Source organism: Lactuca serriola, chromosome 6, assembly GCF_051521515.1.
Source record: "Lactuca serriola cultivar US96UC23 chromosome 6, Lser_US96UC23_V15, whole genome shotgun sequence".
NCBI lineage: Eukaryota > Viridiplantae > Streptophyta > Magnoliopsida > Asterales > Asteraceae > Lactuca > Lactuca serriola.
This window is the reverse complement of record NC_136413.1, coordinates 34364044-34384702: the sequence shown is the minus strand read 5'-3', so window position 1 is coordinate 34384702 and position 20659 is coordinate 34364044.

Sequence of the window (20659 nt, the reverse complement as noted above, 5' to 3'; positions counted from 1 at the left end):
TCCGCACAACCATTGACGAGTGTCTCTCGAAGCTACAAGAAGATTTGGCTGCTAAGAACTCTTTTATGGATTTCCTTGCCAATAAGACCACTGCTCTGAAGGTCAAGAGTGTTCAACTCTCCCACTCTCAACAGGAGATTGACTATCTTCGGTCCGAAAGGGAGGTGATAAAGACGTGTGTTTTGGATGTCCACTCTGCCATCTCCAACATCCTCGAAGCACATGATCCTATCCTTAACTATTCTGTGAGGCGTACCCTTGCAGAGAAGCTCGCTCCCGCCCTTGCCCTGCTCAGCAAAATCAAAGGGCTCCTTGATTTCGTGTCCATTCCGAAACAAGGGGGAGAGAAGGAAACAATGTCTCAACCACCTCCTACTTCCAAAGCAACTCACACTACCGAACCTTCTCCAGTAGGCCAAGCCTCTGGTTCTGGTGTGAAAGACAAAGGCAAAAATATTGCTGAGGAAGAAGAGGAAGAAGACAAAGAAACTATTGCCGACTTGTTGAAACGTAGAAGTCGACGCAATGAGGTTGATATCAGTGCTCGTGTGGCAAGAGAGGCTGAAGAAGCCGAACGTAAACAGAAGGAAGCCCACGACCTTCTTGAGAGTAGGAAAACTCTTTTTCCTGCCTGGACTCTCGAGAGGATGATAAAAGAAGCCATTGACACACCGAGTATCTTGTGGCTGGAACCTGTAATCTCTTTTGATTGTTCCAACACTGTCGACTCTCAGTTTGACATGTCACTGACCCGAAATGCGTTTATCTTTCATGCCTTTTCCAACGTTGCTGAGTTCCCTCATCCTCATCCACAGGTTGATCGGGACTTAATTAATTTCTATCTGAAGGCTGCTCAACCTCAGTATCAGACTTGGAGCGCTCAGAAAATTATCAACGTTCGGGTCTTGAAGCCGTATAGTGAAGGGAACTTCATCAACATTCGGTTCAAGGTACTTTGGGGATCTGCCAAAACCGAACATGCTATTTCCCTTGCAGATCTTCCAAACCTTAATCCCCATGATTGGATTATCTTGCACAACATCCTTCTCACCAACGAAGCTGAATATGGTCCGATCATCGACCATCTCAAGAGGATGCTAGTGTGCTACATCATGGAAGTTGCACTGATGGATCAGGAGATTGCAAGCATATTTAAGAAGAAACCAAAAATATCTCCTGTTGGCTCTGCCAGTGATCTGAACCAAATGCAGATGGGAAGAATTGACTCGAGAAGGAATTCGGTCATGTTCACCAGGAACGAAGGACAGAAATGTCTTTTCGCCTTGGCTGATAAACACCTCTACACCACTGCTTGCTTAGAGCATGTTTTGGGGATCATCCATAGATGCAAGCAAAACTCAGCGGATGATGTCAAGTACGTCGATGACATGATACAATAGTACATTCGGTTTAGACAGACTATTCTCGCTCTTATCACACGTCTGTTTGATACTGTAAAGAAGGCTCCCGCTGTTGGCCCGAAGAAGAAGTAGTCTCGCTCCAATTTGACGCAAAGGGGGAGATTGTTGGGTCGTGTTTTGTATTAAGTGTTGCGTCTATTGGGCTCGTTAGCTAGTCCATTTTTGTATCTCCGGTATGGGCCTGTCCATCCGTGAGTTTAGTAGGGTTGTATATAAATATAGGTGCTTGCATGCATCTTAGAAAAACGATAGTAACAATAGAATAGAACGATTAGAGCATTATTCAGAAGTTTTATTATCGTTCTTGTAACCCTAAATCCTCTACAATGGAAGTTCTTAGTCGAGCTCTGTTGAGGATTATTTGATCTAATCATTCGACATATTTTGATCCATACTTGTCTTATTTATTGTTTTATGTTCATCGTAATACCTGTTACAAAGATCTAATCGATCTTCAAGTTTGTTTTATAACTCATCAATTACGCTGAGAGATTAAAGAGATGTAGATCACTAGTGTAAATAAATGTAAGTTCCGTTTATGCTTATGTTCTTGTACTAACGATGACATCCCAAACGTTTTAAAATGAATAAAATACGTTTCTTCGAAAATGTTTTGATAACGTATTTATCGTATTTCTCAGGAAACAAATTCCGCAACATTTTTATGAAAAGAAGTACTCTGATTTTTATAAAGCATAAACAAAATCGATCTTTTCTAGCCGTGAATATGAGGTTGTCACATACGGGTGGTCTCGATACCATATGGGTGATCGTAGACAGGTTAACCAAGTCCGCACACTTCCTGCGTGTCAAAGAAATTGACAAGATGGAGAAACTAACTAGGACCTACATTAGGGAGATCATACAACTGCATGGTGTTCCCATATCCATTATCTCTGATAGAGATAGTAGATTCACTTCAAGGTTCTGGCAGTCGCTACAAAGTTCCCTAGGAACTAGGTTGGACATGAGTACAACCTACCATCTGCAAACCGACGGGTAAAGTGAGAGGACTATTCAAAATTTGGAAGATATGTTGCGTGCCTATGTGATTGACTTTGGAAAGGCATGGGATATTCATCTACTCCTTGTTGATTTCTCCTACGAAAATAGTTATCACACGAGCATAAAGGTTGCTCCATTTGAAGCCCTCTATGGCCGGAAGTGCAGATCCCCTCTGTGTTGGGCTGAGGTGGGTGACACACAGTTAGCTAAAGGACGCGTTCCTGACATCACCCTCATAGGTCTGGAAATCATTCGGTAAACGACATAGAAGATCGTTCAAATCCGTGAACGATTAAAAGCATCTAGAGACCGACAGAAAAGCTTCGCAGACAAGAGAAGGAAACCGTTGGAATTTCAGGTTGTTGACCGTGTTGTATTGAAGGTCTCACCCTGGAAGGGCTTCATACGTTTCAGAAAGCATGGAAAGCTAAATCCAAGATACGTAGGGCCTTTCGAGATTATCGCTAGAATTGGCCCTGTAGCTTACAAACTCAAACTACCTCGCGAACTTAGTAACGTACATTCTACTTTCCACGTCTCGAACTTGAAAAAGTGTCTGTCCGACGAGACTCTTGTAATCCCACTCGACGAGATTGAGATCAACGAGAGCCTCAACTTGGTGGAAGAACCAGTAGAAATCATGGACCGAGAGGTCAAGCAAACGAAGCAAAGCCGTATCCCGATAATGAAGGTTCGCTGGAATGCCAAGCGAGGACCTGAATTCACTTGGGAGCGTGAGGATCAAATGAAACTGAAATATCCTTATCTTTTCGCTTAATTATTTGTGATTGCTTAAACTCAAATTTCGGGACGAAATTCTCTTTAACTAGGGGATGATGTGACAACCCGAAATTTCTATTATGTACATCCATTCAATTCAATCATAGTCAGACTTGTTTCTGCTATCTTTTAGTATTGTTTAGGGTCTGTTTGAGTGTTCTAAGCCTAGTACATTCAAATAATTAGTGTTAGGAAGTATTTGCTAGAGTTCATGGTGCAGCATTCAAGCCGGAAAACTCCAAGTCTTGGAGTTTACGGCCGTAAACTAGAGATTACGGCCGTAATCTCTTGGCTGGCCGTAAACTCCTCCTATATACATGATATTCCTTCAGTTTTCACCACTTCTCACACTTCCAACTCAAGAAACTCGATTCTCTCTCAACTATCATCAAGAGTTTTCATCTTGATCTTCAAGTAAGTAAGTGTTTCTTCCATTTGTTGTTGGTACCTTGCTTAAATCTAGTGAAACCCTATGATTTCATCCATGATTTCATCTCTTTTGGGTAGATCTTCAAATCTTCATCACTTACACCAAGAACACATACTAGTTCTTGGACTGTCAACACCTCCTTCAAACTTCAAAATGTAAGTATCTTTCCATGTACTAGTTATCCTATATAAGCTCTTAACATACACCCTTGAAAACAACCATTTCCCAAGTACAATAAGAGTTTACGGGCATGAGCATCTCCCTTGGCCGTAAACCCTCCTCAAGATCTTCATTGGCCGTGAACATCTTTGACCGAAAACTCCCATGACCGTAAACACCTTGGCCGTAAACACCATGGCCATAAACTCCATGGCCGTGAACCCCTTTGTATAGCCGTAAACAGGGGTGTCGAACGGGTAAAATTTTCGGATTTCCGGTAGAACGGGTCGGGTAGAACGGGTATTTCCTTAAGAAAATAATACCCGATACCCGACCTATATTGTAATTCGGGTTTTCGTGTTTTGGGTATTCGGGTTTGAGGTCGGGTCGGGTAATTATCGGGTATACCTAAAGATTTCTTAAATGACACTTATTGAGATATATATATATATATATATATATATATATATATATATATATATTATTTTTACATGTTGGTTGGTTTAATAAAGAATCGGGTAGGAAAATACTCCATACAATTAACAAGTACATATATAATAACAATACAAATCATTATAATATGTTATGTATTTTTTTAATTCCATTCTATGTGATAGTGAGAAACTGAGAATTGTGATGACGGTTCAGGACTTCAGCTTCAACGTCGTATTCCCTTTGCAAGTTTGCATCGACTATCGAGCCGTCGTTCATAAGAAGGAAACAAAGGGTTTTGTTTTATTTGAAGTGTGCATACGTGACTGCATTGTATATTTGGTATTATTTAAAAACGAATTCGGGTATACCCGAAAATAAATATTCATACCTAAAACCCAACCTATATTATTATTGGGTTAACCTATTACCCAAGTGTTCATACCCGTTACCCGTTCTACCCGACCCATTCTACCTGAATTCGAAAACGGGTCGGGTGGGTAGAACGAGTTTCGGGTTTTTTCGACAGGCCTAGCCGTAAACCCCCTTAATGCAATCATATGAGATTGTAACACTCCAATTCAAGTGTTTCCTAGTCCCTAAGGTGGTTCCCTATCATGATTAGTTTTTATATACACTAATTACATACATATATGTATCATTATATGCCTTATAGGATCCGTTTGTGCTCGAGACTTACATTCGCATCACTCACTACAGGTGAGTTCATACCCCCTTAATCTACCTTTTAAATGATTTTAAATGCCTTTATGGGGGGATACAAGTTGATAACATTATAGTTGTTATATCAATCACATGTGATTAATAACTATCAAACAAGTGGATTTCCTTATACTTCAAACTGTTTTATCAAACAAACTCTTCCAAAACATTTTATAAACTGACATCAAGTCATATGTTACCATTCAAATGGTTAAAAACTTTTATTAAACTCTTTTAAACTTATATATTTTCAAAACCATGTCTATATAGATATAGTTATATAAGTAAGGTTGAAAGGACTTAGGACTGATAACTCACTTTATTTCCTGTTCCTTGTTTGGTTGTGAACTTAGGGTATCCGGTTATTTGTCCGAGTTTCGTTTGAATCTTAGTTATATATTATGTATATGTGTGTAGATATAAAATTTCCTACATCATTTCAACACCTTTGGGTAGCAAAGGTGTACAAACATACTCAGTCATTCAAACAACATTACTAGTAAACTATAATAGGTATATTTTAGAGGTTCACTACTCACCATTTCTAGTACAATGAAACATACACGAGTCAGTTCATTCATGAGTCAAATACAAACTTACTATTATGCGAAACAGATTGTGAAACTAAGAGAACATGCACTACACTATACAAGAGAACATAGTATACACTAGAACCAAGAGAACATACAATACACTAGAACATATTATACAAACACTAGAATACTATAGCATTAATGTGAGCCACTACTTCATGGCATGGAAATCTACTGTTGTGTCACGTTTTGTAACCAGAGTCTCCTGGAGGGAGAGCATGAGTTTGTGTATAGATCTATACGGGACTGACCGTCCTACACCTTGTTGCTAGCTACAGTGGGACCTGCAGCTCTATAGGTGACGAATGCCATACCATTTTGACGCCTTCGAGCATCGTGTTTCAGTAGTCGATCAAGTATGGTTACAACCTTATCACTTTTTACCTTAATTAAACAAACTGGTTTAAGGTAGTTAGTACATTGGTAGTTACTTATATACAATACTACAGTACATCTTTATTTTTCCCATTGAATTCACATTGTGATCTTCTCACATAAACGGTAATGTAAACTATATTTTGGTAATGATAGTCATGTTTGGGAAAACACTCACTTTTACAAACAAACAACATACAGAACATTCGGGTCGTGGTAGAAGGCCTCTTTTTAGTAGAAAATATAGGATTTTCTAGGAGATACAAACATTTACTACAGACACTTACAAACATTTACATCAAACATTTTCAAACACTTTCATACAATCAATGACACTAAAATACTTATGAACTCACCAGCTTTAATGTTGATTCTTTCAAAATAACTTGTATTCTCAGGTCACCAGTAGACAGGTACCGATGACCAGGTTTTGAGAAGATGGAGCTTTCAAAACTCGTGTTTATTTTTATTATTCATTTTTGGTGTCTTATAAACTATACACAGAACACACTTGTATTAAAATTATATTATTAATGCAATAGATAATGTTGTTGCTTGTTTACTATTATGCAATGTTGTGATACTATACATGACGTCCTCCGCCCCAAACCATTTCTGTCGTTTAGGTTTTGGGGTGCGACATAGACGTATCCCAACACCGTTCATTAATTGGCCCTTATGCCGGAATTTCTGGTTCAGGCAGCATGTAGTCGATCTTGGCCAAAAAATTTAAGTTCCGAACAGATGTGCAAGCTTGAAGTCACATTGGCAGAACTCAGTAACATAGTCCTTGAGATAGTTCATTGCAGCACTATAAGTTGTAATGCTCATTTGATCATTTTGGCGAGTTCGGAAGTGAGCAACAATCGTCAAAATATCGTTTGGATTAATGGAAGGGAAGTCTGCGTCCATGATGGTGATTTACTTTGATTTGTTCCAAAAGATGTAGTACATGTGCAGAATGCAGTTCAAGTCAAATTTTCTTAGAACTTTCCGTCCAACCCCATAAATTCTTGTGATTCTCTTCCGAGACCACACTTTCCTTTTGAGGTTGTGCATTCATGGAATAGAAAGTCTTCAATCTTGCTCTTTCTATTCTGACAATCGTTTGAGGATCATCATCTGGGTGGAGTTGAGCAAACTTGATGTAGAATCTTTCATAGGGAGAAATTGGGAGATGAATTTGGTCTGCATCTTGCGTTGGTAGATCATAATACATGAATGACACAATGTTCAGATCATGGATTATCCCTTCACGACAAAGTATGGATAAGCCCAACGTTGCATTCAGATTATTTTTAAGAGCTTGGATTCGATTGCTATATTCAAGGGCTTGATCTATTTGGGCTTGTGATCATCTTTTGGACTTCTTGGATGTCCACTCAGGGCTGTTGTGTTCCAAGACATGCTTTTTCCCTTTGTCTTGTTCTTTGTTCAATTCAGCAATGACTTCTTGAATGTTTTCATTAATTGTGAACTCTGGTGGAGGAGGAATTAGAGGCTCTTCCAGGATGTTGTCAGGCTTCCGAAGAGGAGAACCTTTATTAACAAGAACTATTCTTGGAGAGAGGATCGAAGGAAGCATGGACTGGGTAGCTTGGAATGCATCAATTGTGAGCTTTGTCTTTGTCTTAGCTAATTCACGGCTTCTTTTAACAACATCTACCAAGGTTGATGGCCAGGAAATAGCATACCATATCCTTCTTTCTTCCTCTGAAATAACTTTCGCTGGATATTTTCTTGGAGCTTGTATTCCAACCACGGCGTTGGTGATAAACTTGACTTCATCATCATCATCATCATCCGAAGGGATAATCTTAGACAAAACTTGAAGTTCATCATCATCTGATTCATCTCAGAGAATGAACTCTAAGGCAAGTTTCCAATAAATGGTGTGACCCTTCTGCTTGGTTCTTCTCCCCCTCTTGCATCGGAGGGCCTAACTTTCGAGGCAAGTTTGGTAGCTTCTTTAAATTCAGAAACCCTATCGAACACTTTTTAGAAGCTTGTGTTCATCTGCTTGGTAAGGGAATCATAGGCTTCGACTGTACGAGCTTGAGCTTTTAAATGATCAAACAGGGAGGAAAGAATGGAGACCATCCCATCGAACTTGTTGTTCGAAATATCAACTATATTCCAACAGGCTCAAAGGATTTTGAGGAGGACATGCTGCATGATGAGATTCATATCGTCTTTCTTTTTGATCTCCTTCTCCAACCTCTGAATCTACTTGTCATGCCTAATTACATGGGTTTGCTTGATCAGTTTGTTTGTGGCACTGATCATGTCTTCATGTATTTTCAACATTGGCGAGGTGATGTCGATATGGTGATCAAGGCTGGAGTTATACTTTTGTTCCACTTCTTCCAAGGTATGCTTGAACCTCAAGGAGATAAGTTGGTCTAGTTGTTCTGCCCTTTCAGCATCCAAGGGCCCAACTTTCTTGACTTCAGACAAGGATTGGAGGATAGCATCAAGCTTGGTGTCGAGGCTGACTTTGGCATCAAGTTTGGAGTCGAGCATTGCCACAGATTTGTCTAACGACTCCACCTTGGAAAAAATAGTAGAAATTTTGTCTCGGAGTTCCAACAAGGCAAATGGATCAGTATATTTTTCGGCTGATGATCCAGTATCCGAGGTGGAACTCTCAGACTTAGTTTTATCACCATCTTTGTTGACAAGAGGTTCTGAAGGAGTAGTATTGTTTTCTTTTGGAGTTTCTTTGGGAGAGTTTGATTCGAATTCACCTCCAAGTGTAATGTGGACTTGGTGATCAATGTGGATTTCTTCATCAAAAGGCTCCGAAGATGATGACGAAAGTCCAAAATCATAGATGGGTCTTGATGATGATGGCTTTTGTAGAGCGTGAAATGAAGAGAAGACGGGAGGAGCTGAAATGGATGCACTGTCGTCATCGAACATGAACTCGGTTGAGTGTTCTTCATCAGGATCAGGATGGAAAGGCATTATGGTGAGAAGACTTTGGAGGATCATCCGAGATGATGGTGTCTTGATGAGTTTCTCCTGATGCAAACACTTTATCTGTGACTTTGTCGAAGGGAGCAATAAATGGAAGATTGCTCTTAATAGCTTTATTTCTCATAGAGATGAGAGTTGCTTCGACTTGGGAATGAGTAAGCTCTGGATGGCTTGTGTGAGCCCTGTTAACAAAATTTAACCAATTTGGATCATTAGTACATGGTCGTCTTTAACCTGAGCCAGGTATCAGACCAGTTGTGGCTCCTGAAGTCGGAGGGACAAACCTAGCTTCAGAAAGCTTAGGATTTGAGACAGGGGTCTCTGGTCGTGCTTGTGTAGAAAGAGGAGGGATATCCAAGATGAATCGTGAGTGTGTTCCAAGGGGTGCAAGGAACTTTTGTTAACACCGGCATCACCTTTTTGGGAAGGTGAGGGTGGATTATGAGGAGACTCCCCGTGGGTGTGTGCATGTGCTATTAAAGTTTCGAAGGGTACTTTGGAAGAGTGGCCTTAGGGGGTGAACGGATGACCAGAGTCAGTCGGAATGTCTTTGATAGATTCCTTTTGAGATGAATCATTGACTTTGGCTCTCTTTTTGGTTTTTGGCTTGATGGGAGAAGTCTTTCGTTTGGCTACCTTCTTCTTCTTGCCACCAGCCAAGACTGGTTTGAAAACATCCGAGGTGGGCTCAGCAGAGACTGGGATGAACTGTGTTGGGTCATACATAGTCGAGTTCTCTAAATGATATTTCAAGGTAAAGTGGCCAACATATGTTGTGGTAGTCTACGTGTCGGTCCGAAAGATGATTGGTTCAGAAGTCTGTAAGTCTTTATAGTTTTAAAGGATAAGAATAACTCTTTTGATTTTGTGGTGATTGGAATATGCTCTTGTCTTTCTCGGTACATTTGCTGAAGTGTCAGAGCCCAGAACCTCGGACTTGAGATTTCTTGAGGCTTCCTCTTCATGAAAAATTTCCAAAAGTCTTACCACAAGACCTCAGTCAGATCCATAATTTTTGTTCTCCTAGAGTAAATTCTATAAACCACATTGATCCAATCCTTGCTCATCGTATTAGTGCCTCTATGCTTTCCAGAGATACCTCGAAGAATTAGGTGCATAAGGACCATCCAAAGGCCTGGGAAGTTCGGAGTTCATCGCTTCAGGGTCGCTTGTATTTCATGGAAAGAAAAACAAACTCTTGTTGAAAGCGAAGTTCAGGGTTCAACGCTTCAGGGTCAAGGTCTCCATCAAACTGATAGTTGGAATTAGCAAGAACAGGTAGATCTGGTGGAGTGGGATGAGCAAATGGAATAGGAGGGATAACAGTTTTGAAAGGTTCCGAAATAGAGGGGTTCGAGACTTGAGGATCAAAAGAACTAACAAGAGCAAGAGGACCTCTTGAGAGTTCTCTCAATGTTTGATAAACATTTGATTCATGTCCTTAAAGCTCATCAAACAGTTGGTAAAGCTTCAGCTTCTTTAGAGATCCATTACTCTGAAGACATGATTTCACATTTCCCCAACCTTTACCAAGACTATTGATCAACTTAATATTGTATTCTAGCGGAGTTCGAACAATCCCATGAGCTGTCATGTTGTTGATGATGATTCGGTATCTGTTGGAGGCCGAGGCAACTGATTCACCGGGAGTTGTGGTGAAAGTATCGAACTCGTTCACGACCGATGTTAACTGTTTATCCTTCATGTTTTCTGATCACTCGAAGAGGTCTTAGAGAGTGTCTCAAATCTCTTTAGAATATTTGCACAACTTAATGTGCTCAAAGAGAGAAGGAGGAACACCGAACACCATCTTCGAAAATGCAACTTGATCTGCATGCAGTTTCTCCATGTCATTAGCAGTAAGAGGTGATGGACGTTGTTCTTCCTGGCCCATGGGAGTTGCAACAACATCTCTCACAGTTTGTCTGACTGGAACATGTGGACCTTCTTTCATGGATCTCCATATTGCTTCACCTTTTTCCTTACCAAGTAAGAATCTTTCCATTCTGACTTTCTAGTGAACATACTCTTCAACAACTAGCAGTGGTGCATGAGAAGGGAAACCCATGTTATTTGCTATTTACATTGAATATGTTTGTTGAGAATTAGCAGCCATTGAAGTTAAGATATTAAAGCAGAAGTGGTATATAGAAGAACTTTTATCCTAAACATATAAATGACTGAAATACCAAGGTAATTTCAAATAAACTATAATTTGTTCTTATGGATTCAAAGGACAACCACTCAAGCTCTGATACCATTTGTGAGAACAAGTAGTTAATGCGCAAGGACAAGGTTTGAAAACTCAAACCTTGATTTAATCTTTAAGATCTACGTCTTCTCTTGATGAAGGTTCTCGTCGAATATGGTAATAACAGTTAAGACTTGAAAAAGATATTCAACAAAGTATTTAAGATAATAAATGAAGAAAACTTAGAGTATAATCAATGGAAAGATATTTAAGGAACAAGAAGAATGTTGTGAAAGAACTTTGACTTGAAGGAAAAGTGAAAATGACGTGAAGAGAATATTTGTTATTCTTAGTGTAAAACTTGAATTGTTCACTTGCACATTAATGGTGAAAATAGTCACTCCTTATAAAGAGGAAGGGGAACATAGTACAAACTGTGATACATTCCTAGGACTGGATAATAATCAATATATGAAAAACTGATATCTAAAAGATACACAAAAGTAAGTCCTATGAAATGTTATATCAATAATAAGACAAAATACATTAAATGCTTGAACAGACTATTAATCTCGGAATTGCCCTTCATATCGGAATGATCTTCATCTCAGAACTTCAACTCATCTCGAACTTAGCTTACATGAGACCTTAATTGCTTATGATTGCTAGAGATTCACTTTTCATGTTTCAACAATAATGAATATATGTATGGAAATATTTGAAAAAACAATAGGATGCAATAATGGAAAAAATGAAAAAAAAAGTATGATGCTATAATTAATATGCAATATGTGTAGGAAGCATGTTTAAGTGTATTTATGTATAAAGTACAATGCTATCGTAGAAAAAAAAATGAAAAAAAAATGTGTATTTGTATGCAACTTGGAAAGTAGAATGCTATAATGGAAAAAAATAAAAAAAAAAGTTTGTGTATTTGTATGCAACTTGGAAAGTACAATGTTATAATGAAAAAAAATTGAAAAAAAATATTTTCTACTTTACAAACTATTTTTTTTTCATTTTTTTTGCATCATAACATTGTACTTTCCAAATTACATACAAATACACAAACTTTTTTTTTTCCATTATAGCATCGTACTTTCCAAAAATATTGTAAAGTATAATCTACTTTAATAAATGAATGTTTTTTTTGTCAAATGTCACACTCTCATTCAATTTGTCAAATGTCATTTTGTAGTTATTTTGAATTAATTTCGTTTCCACATTTCATTTTATGGGTTTTTCTATTTTAGTAAATTCTACATAATAATTTAATGTAATAATTATAATAAATGTAGTAATAAATGAATATCAATTTCATTAATGGACTTACCTTCTTCTTTCAAAATTCCCAAATTAAAACTCATTAGTTTATTTTGTTTATTTATTTAAATTTAAAAGATAAAAAAAATTCATTTTAATAATTCATTATTTTTCTTATTTTCTTATAAACCCAAAGTTCTTAAATATTTAGACATTTATATTTAATTTTTTTAATTAACCCATGTAATACATGAGTTTTACACCTACTGTTATAATAGAATAAAAGATGATACTATAAATAAAAAGAATATATACAAAAGTACAATGCTCAAATAAAAAAACAATATAATAATTAAAGTATAATGTTATTAAATAACAAAAATATTGTAAAGTACAATGCTATAATAGGATAAAATATGATATTATAAATAAATAAATATATTCAAAAGTACAATGCTTAAAAAGTATAAACAATATAATTTTTAAAGTACAATGCATTTGTAGGAAACTTAAAACCAAATCACAATTGTCACTCCTCTAATGGTTCACAAACACCATAAGCAAGAGGATGAAGAGGAGAGAGGATGGAGGCTGCCCAAAAAAATCTACAAACCCTAGAGAAGTCTTAGCCACGTTTTTGGGTCATAAGGGTCATATATATATATATATATATATATATATATATATATATATATATATATATATATATATATATATATATATAGGAGGCTATTAGGGTTATCTAACAAGGAAACCCTAATTTGGATGCTTAAGCCCTAAGCAACCCATAGACTCCTTTAATTAAGGCCTTGGACGATTTCCTTATGGGCTTCCCCATAAAATTCGTCCACCCCTTAATACAAGGCAATCCATGGCCCAAATTGCAATTATCTTATAATTACAATTCCAGTCCCTTAAGTTTAATTAATCTCTTTTAGTCACAAAATCAATTACCAATTAATTATTGACTAATATTAATTAAACAATATGATTTCTCCTTTAATATATTATTCTCATAATATATTAATAAATCATATTTAATCCTTTTTCTCCATAATTCATCCTATCAAGTTGCTTTGGTGAAGGCAACCCAAAAGGACCATGAACCATCAGGTCAAGTACATACCAAAATAGTTATGGACTTAGACACTAATCCAACAGTCTCCCACTTGGATAAGTCTAATAACTATTATGCGTATGACTTCAGATTCTGATCTGCAATCGTAGCTTTCTAAAGCCGCTGTCAACTTTGATCCTATCAGATACGCGTGTCCTTTAGATAAGGGATCATATATTCCTCCATTCTAGATATAGTATGAGACATGATTTCAAATCATTCTCTTTGTACTATATCTCGATTCCCGATTTATGACGACTGACTAATTGAACAAATCAAATTAGCCCTAGCCCGGCCGAGCATTTACGTTTGTCATCACTAAACCATCGAGGGGCCCAAAGATATCGCTTTTATCCTACTTTGGATAAAAGGAACGGATAAACTTTGATACAATGCTTGCTTGCACTCACTCACCGAATCACACACAACAATATGTTTTATAACACAAAGTTACTAGTGCGTTTACATATTATCAATGTGCAACTGACTTGCAAGATACAACTCACACATCTCGGTTTCAAGAATATAAGATGTTATCGTCTCACCAATCACTCATGATACAATTCATGGAGTGATCCAAGTGAGTGTGGGTTTAATCCAATGCTCAAATTCATATTCATAAGCACTCATGAACGTTGCAGCAAACATTTGCTTATGTCTAATACTCTTTTAGACAATCCACAAACCAATTCACGACAGTCTTCATTCATACCTACTTCCAACATATGAACGACTGTGGCCCGTTCGAATAATTTGACTGTTCTTAACCAATTAAATTATTCTAGAAGTCAAAATATGCAAATGTGAAACACAAGAATAATACTAATCCCATATGGCCTAAAACCTTTGAGTATAAATAAAACACCTTTTATTTATCACCATATCGATTACTCATTATTTGTCGTTTTGGGTAATCAACTTCTTACTTGAATTATTACACTTGTCCCATGCTCCTAGCATGCACACAATGTTTACTTATGGTTCTTACTTTGTGAAATAGATCACATTGAACACATTTCCAATCATACTCATTTCACAACTCCAAATCCTTTTTCATAAGTGAAAGAATATCAAATTCTTGCTACTTATTCTAACGTTCTATGCAACTATCCTTTCGTAATGTCACTGCACCAAAGTCACAAAGACTATTGCCAATGATATTACAAAGTCTTCTATCGGAGATTGTTACAAAACAATTCCTTAGATATGATGTTTCTCACTCAAGGTACATTCCTTTGAACATCCTTTTGCATAAAAGTTTCTAATCTTAGACATAGATTTTTCAATATTCAATTCCCAATATGGACACGCTTCCATATTTTCCATATGACAACTCATTCTTAATAGAATGATATCTATTCGTAATAAAGTCGATATGGTCCATCCAATATGGAAACATTTCCATATTTTCCATATGACAACTCATCCTTAATAGAATCTTTTCTATTCATAATAATGTCGATATGGTCCATCCAATACCATGCTTCCAACTACTCACAAGCAACCAATCCTCGGCGAACTTTGGATTGTCCTTTGATAATTGTTTAATTATATTAGTCAAAACCGATTCTTGTCCTTTTTCCCTCTAAATGCGCTAGACATTTGGAAAATTTTAGAATGGTCAAGCATTAAAGCATTTGCAATCGATCCTATACTCGAAGCGTATGGGACACGATGCATAATGTTTTATTATCTATGTTCTCAAAATTCGAATTGTGAAGAGGAATGCCGTAATCATAATCAAAATTTTAAGAACACACTATATACCCTTGACTAAATTTATTAACATTTCTCAACCTAATCCTTTAGATTTGAAATGAAGCATAATATTCTCTCCCTTAATTATAGCAAAACAACTTTACAACCCTTACGACTTTGCAAGGTATAACTCTTGTTTTCTATAATTAATATTGCCAACTTGCAATACGTGCCTTAATAATCATACAATCATGACTTTTATGCTCCCACTATCATGATGATTATTATAAAACATAACACTTATGCTCCCACTAGCTTCGACATGTATTTAGAAACAGCTTAACTTTCAGAAAAAGCAATTCCTATTGAATTTCTTAAGTCCATGTTTCAAATACTTAATGCTTTGATAATCTTTTATCAAGGCTTCTTGAACTTATACACCTTTGCCATAGATAGTTCATATGTGTGTCTAAACAATTAAGACTAATTGCCAAACCTCACAATTCAAATTATGGAAAAGGATACCATAACCATAATCGAATTCGAGAATGCAATTTTACAATCACTATCTTCTTAAAATCTTTCTTAGTGAAAGCATTTCCTCACAATCATTTTCATGAAGTAGGAAATCTTATGACACTTAGATTTAAACGGTGTATTTGTTCCTATCCATGTGAATTTGTCAAAACCAAAGTTTACGACAAATTCAAACTCATATGGATCGAACTTTCTTAATCTCGATTTCTTGCCTTATGGTAGCACAGCTGCCCACCACATCTTCCAAGTAGTTAAGCAACTCACCCTTTCCAATCAATGTACCTTTCATTGATTAAGGTGCCTTGCCTTTTATGCGTTCAAAATGAGAACTCATAGAGCTCACATGCATAATTAACTCGATTGGATTGGCACAGAAACAAAATAATGTCAACACGATAGGTTGTAAACCTCAACTCGTGTGCTAGTGATGATCGATAAGGTTTATTTGATTTGTTCTTGAAACCTTTCAAGACCATTAAGACTCCCACTCACTCCTTGACATATAAGATTCTCTTGTCAATAAACATTTCTTGACAAACAAATATTCAAGAGTTAGTGTAGTTTTTATCAAAACACTTCATAAATTGGTCCTAGTTGGTCTTTGTCTTATCCAAGACATCACAACTTTCCGCATTTGATGAATGTTATAAACCTTCTTAATACTTATAACTCAATGTCACAATCTTAACTCTAAGACTTGTTTTGGAACGAAGTATGATTGACTTCTTGATTTAACCATTTCTTCAATTCTTGAATCCTCTTCTTAGACATGCAATTGTACTAAGACTCACTTAGAGGATCAATTGAGATATGGTTCTTAATCATTAAGACCTATCATAAAGCATAAAAGCTACTCTCCCTTCTTCTTAGAATGGAGAAACTTTTATCTTTCTGCCTACTTGATTCTTCTTATTCGTTCTGCTATTTGATTTAAACTTTTTCAATCAATTCAGAATTACACTTAATCTTGTAAGTATAATTACATTTACTAAACCTTTAGTAAATCATGACGAATATCTTTATTATTCTTGTGGTGGACTTGATCAGCACACAACTTTGTGTACTCGATCTCCTAGTCCTTCACTCGACACTTTGTCAATGAATTAGTCTAATTTCCAAATATGAAATTTCTCATTCATCGTGCAACCAAGTTGCATGATTCCAAGTTTCTGTCCAACTGAAACTTGGGCGATGAGAAACTCTCCCTATTTGGTAAACTCTCGACTTTCCATAAATAACATAATAAGAATCAAATCCATTATTGCTAATAATAGAAACATTCAAACATCAATTTTTCATATACGCAATTGCAAGGATAAATAAATAATATAAAATCAAAATTTATTTTATTGCGGAAAAATTTTGTCCTTACAATGCAATTCATTGAAAAACTATGCTAATACATCTTTCTTAGCTATCTAATTGTAACTCTAAGTAGTAGCTCAAGAATCTAATCTTCGAGAAATGCGATCGAAATCCATTCCTTCACGGTTAGATTCTGCTCACTTCTTCCCTTAAGCTTCCCTTCTTTTCTTCGATCCTGCAAAACATCAATTGTAATCTTATCACATTATGTATTAAGAATCTAGAATAGAAGCTCAAAAGAGTTAGTTAATGGATTTTACCTATATTAGAGCCATACGTTTTGACTCTCCCATCTCTTAGATCTCTTAGGTAAATGGGGCAGCTTCGTCTCCAATGCCCTTTCCCTTGGCAATAAAAGCAAATTGACTCTTTTGGAACATGACATGGAACTACTTCAGACATTGCCTTTCTCTTATGATCAAACTTTTCGATCATAGCATGTCTTTCGTTGCCATTGTCTATATCCATAGAGGTCTTGAAGGCAGATTCACCAATCAACTTTGCTTTTCTATTACGCCAAACCATTGCAGATTCAGCGGCAATAAGCATGTAGGTGAGATCTATAAGGGTCACGTCGTGGTTCATCTTATAGTACTCTCTTACGAACTCACTATACGAGTTAGGAAGTGACTGAAGAACCCAATCAACAGCCATCTCCTCACAGACAACAGATCCCATCATTCTTAACCTATCAATGTGTGACTTCATCCCTAGGACGTATGCACACACCGACTTTCCTTCTTTATGTTTACTTGCCAAAAGGGCTTGAGTGAGCTTGAACTTTTCAAGTCTTCGAACTTGTGGGTTAGGGAGAATAATTGGAGGAAGTGGAGGAAGTGAAGCATGATCTCTTGTCCCTCGATCGAATCGTGGAATACCATCTTCATGTGGAATGCTTGTTCCACGGGATTTGGGAAGACCATAGTTGTCGAACTTTGACATCTACAAAACGGGAGAAAACAAATTCAAGTTAGTTGATTGATTGAGTCCTTAGTAAATCACCCAAATGAGATACTAAGGCTAGGACCCAACACAACATTCTACAACTCGGGAGAGGGATGCCGTAACCCAAATTGCAGAACATTTGAAGGTAAGTGAATGACGATTCACTAATTTCCACCATGAAAAACGAAGAAGAAATTTAAGTTTTAAATCTATGAAAACTCCTAGATCCTTTGAGATTCATTGAACTTTCAATGGCATGTTTAAATCTCGATATGCCCCTCTTGTTTGTGACTGGGATACCGAGGATCACAAAGTGGGTGTGAATAACCATGCAAACTTACATGGTTCCCTCACATGTTACAGTCACCTATTCGAGGTGCCGGTAAACCACAGACGCTCCACCGAACTATGACAAACATTGAGTCACCCTTTGCTACCTTTGCTTAAAACCATTTAGTGTGCCAGTAAACCACACACGCTCCACTAACGTCTTTGCAAGGGCACAAAGTGTAATTTCATGGAATTGCATCAATTCACTTTTGCCTAAGTAACTAAGATTGGGAATTTTATGAAAACATTTAGTTACTTTAATAATTCATTATACTTATAACGAAAGGTTTCGTCCTATCCTACCCGTTCGGCTAACGACCCTCCACTAGTCAAGAGTGCGGTGGGTAAGAGTGGATACCCATTCAATCGCCATCTTATAGGCAATTTCCTTAAACACCCCTTATAGACCAGCTTCGTGAATGAGGCCTACTAACGGTAAGACTGACTTTTACTCATACATATATATAATGTTAGACTTTTAATGTTATATATATAGTATAGGGTGTATTTTACACTTTTAAAATACTAGGTGGTTTAATTTAACAATTATACTTTTAATTCAATTAAATTGTTAACCTAAACTTTAATGGATTTATTAAACCTCTTTTAATTATACACCTTAATTAATTAATAAAACCATAAGGGTGTGATTTGAACTTTTTCAAAACAATACTAGGGTTTTAGAATTTAACATTCCTAATTAAACTTTTAATCAACTTTTAAATTCCAAAACTTGAGGGCAAATTTTGAAACATTTCAAAACATTAGGGTTTAGAATTTAAATATACATCAAAATTAAACTATTAATCAAAAATTAAATTCCAACACTTGAGGGCAAGTTTTGAAACCTTTTTCAAAACATTAGGGTTTCAACTATTTAAATTTCAAAACAACAAAACTTTTGGGTTCAAATTTAAACTATTAAACCTAAAAGGGAAAGTATGAAACTTTTCAAAGCACAAGAATCAAATAACAAATAATCTAAATTAACATTTAATCACATAATTATCCATATTTGATTTATTTAATGATTTCTTGCAAAACAATTTACCAATTTAATCAAAATAATTAATCAATTATCACATAGGGAAACAAATATTTTATTAATTAATAAATATCTTCAATTAGATCAAGAATATAGTCAAATATATATCATAAAATCGAATTTATATTGATCTAATATGATAAGGAAACTATCCTTAAGCAAAAACAACAAGAAATCCCGGTTTTCCCTCATTCTGACCAGCAGTCACGAAATGAAAACGAAAGAAACAAGGGGAGTGATGAAGACAAGTAGCTACATTTTTAGGAATTATGAAAAGTTTGTTTAGGTTAGTATTTTGGATATATTACACTCTGTTTAGATGAATATTTTGGATCGGATGTCTATGGATTAACAATTTGTATTAGATATAGTATTAAGTGCAGTTATGTTTCGAACTATTTTTATGAAAAATTAAGTTTCGTAGCAGTTTTTATGCATGTTATATTGTTTTTTTATAATTTTAATGTTAAACAAAAAAAAAGGAAAATATTTTAGCTGCGACATGTTGGTATTAGTGGCAACATTGCATTAGCGACGACGACAAGCATTAGGGGCGACATAGCATTTGTGGAGACAAAGAGCATTGGTGGTGACATATGAAGCATTTGCAGCAAGACAACAACAACGATTGTTTTACAACGACAGGTCTCTCCTAATAGCTTTAGCGGCGACAAATCTACTTTTTAGCGGTGACCCCTCTCTCCGCTAATGATCACGTTTCTTGTAGTGCAAATAAAAGATTGTGAAACAATATAATCAAAAAGCTCCGCTTTCTTGGTTTTTACCATTCAAAAAATCATGTCATTACTAAATTTCCACGGAACCTAACATGTATGTTATTAGGCGTATCAACAAAGATTACATTGTAATAATATATATATATATATATATATATATATATATATATATATATATATAATCGAAAAAATAATACATACTACTAAGAAGTTAAGAATTATATTGTTCTTAAATCTTGCGCAAAGTATCTATCTACGCTTTGTCATAGCGGTTTACCTATTTGGCAACTGCAATTATGCATGACATGTTGCAAATAACTATTTTTCGAGCTTATTTAGCTCGCCATGTTAGACAAACCAAAAAACAATTTATAAACTTGTTTTCTAGTTGATGTATAGCGTTTAACGAGCTTATGTAGCATCTTATTTGTTAATATACATTATTTTTATTTAGTAAAATTGTATAGCATCTTATTTGTTACTTGTGACATCTCTATTTTTACAATCATTTTAAAAAAAAATTATTTATGTTTA